The following is a 1,762-nucleotide window of genomic DNA, read 5'->3' on the forward strand; positions in this document are numbered from 1 at the left end:
CAAGTCGCCTACGTGGCGTCAAATCGAAAGACTTGCACCAGGCGAGCTGCCTACCCGACGGGAGGCCGTCGTCACACGCCATTATTATTAACACTCCCGCAGGGGAAGTGAGTGTATGTCAACAACTCGTGCCACCGGGAAAACAGCGCGAGAATACAGATAACAACGAACCTATATGCAGACAGCCTGATGTCAGCATCGCTGACAAACAGCTGGAAGTTGAAAGTGTCCACAGAGCTTCGCAGCAACAGACTCGCGATGTCGCGTGCACTGTTGTTCACACTGCTGCTGAGAATGTGAAATCCGTCCACCTCTTTCGACGGGACCCTCTGCTGAGAAATTTACCTCCAGAGGGAGGAACTAAAAGAAGGCACGTCCAAATGTCAATGTACCACGTAATAACACTAAAAGTAAAGATCCCGCAGCTGATCATACGGCTAGTCAAGAACCAGACCCTAAACTTGAGTCAACAATGGACTGGTTTCATGACAGCGATGGCCCGATCAGTTTGCAGTAATTCTTACAGTTAGATGTCCCAAGCCTATAAACTGTTGACTGTAAACGTCAACAACATCGATCTCCTGTGAAACTCGTCATGGTCAGACAATACATGTATGAATCTGAGGCTGATATTGTCTTTTTACAGGAAGTTTTGATTCTAAATATTATAGTCCCCGGTTTCGAAATCATAGAAAATGTAGCCCCTGATCTGCACACGGGTACGGCTATATTAGTTCGGGAAGGAATCCTCATAAAGGGATCGAAAAACTCGACTCCGGTCGTGGCATTGGTGGCAAAATTTTTATGTGACCTTTATCAATGTGTATGCACGTTCTGGTAGTACTCACATGTCGACAATTAGTGCGTTCTTTAAGGAAGATATTATCTATCCACTCAGACACAATGTGCCTAACCTAGTTCCCGGCGGAGATTTTAATTGTGTGTTGCACCCGAAAGACCAGAGGCTAAATTATAATTACTGTGAAGAGCTCAATGAACTTGTAACAAAAGCCCACCTAAAGAATTTGTGGGAGTTATATCATCCTACAGGTCGAAGTAGACAGGATATAAAATGTAGACTGGCAATGGCAAGAAAAGCGTTTCTGAAGAAGAGAAATTTGTTAACAGCGAGTATAAATTTAAGTGTCAGGAAGTCGTTTTTGAAAGTATTTGTATGGAGTGCAGCCATGTATGGAAGTGAAACATGGACGATAAACAGTTTGGACAAGAAGAGAATAGAAGCTTTCGAAATGTGGTGCTACAGAAGAATGCTGAAGATTAGATGGGTAGATCACGTAACTAATGAGGAGGTATTGAATAGAATTGGGGAGAAGAGGAGTTTGTGGCACAACCTGACAAGAAGAAGGGACCGGTTGGTAGGGCATGTTCTGAGGCATCAAGGGATCACCAATTTAGTATTGGAGGCCAGCGTGCCGGGTAAAAATCGTAAAGGGAGACCAAGAGATGAATACACTGAGCAGATTCCTAAGGATGTAGGCTGCAGTACGTATTGGGAGATGAAGCTTGCACAGGATAGAGTAGCATGGAGAGCTGCATCAAACCAGTCTCAGGACTGAAGACCACAACAACACTTTTGTGGAGTTCACCTTTTCTACCTCCATATCAAGCAGCCGACTTGATCGATTTTATGTACCGCAGCACCTAAGTGGACGAGTCGTAAACCCTGACGTAATTCCTGCTCCGTTTTCTGATCACTGCGCATATGTAGTGACATTAACAGTGCATAAGCAACCCACAATCC

This window comes from Schistocerca serialis, chromosome 2 (genome assembly GCF_023864345.2).
Source record: "Schistocerca serialis cubense isolate TAMUIC-IGC-003099 chromosome 2, iqSchSeri2.2, whole genome shotgun sequence".
NCBI lineage: Eukaryota > Metazoa > Arthropoda > Insecta > Orthoptera > Acrididae > Schistocerca > Schistocerca serialis.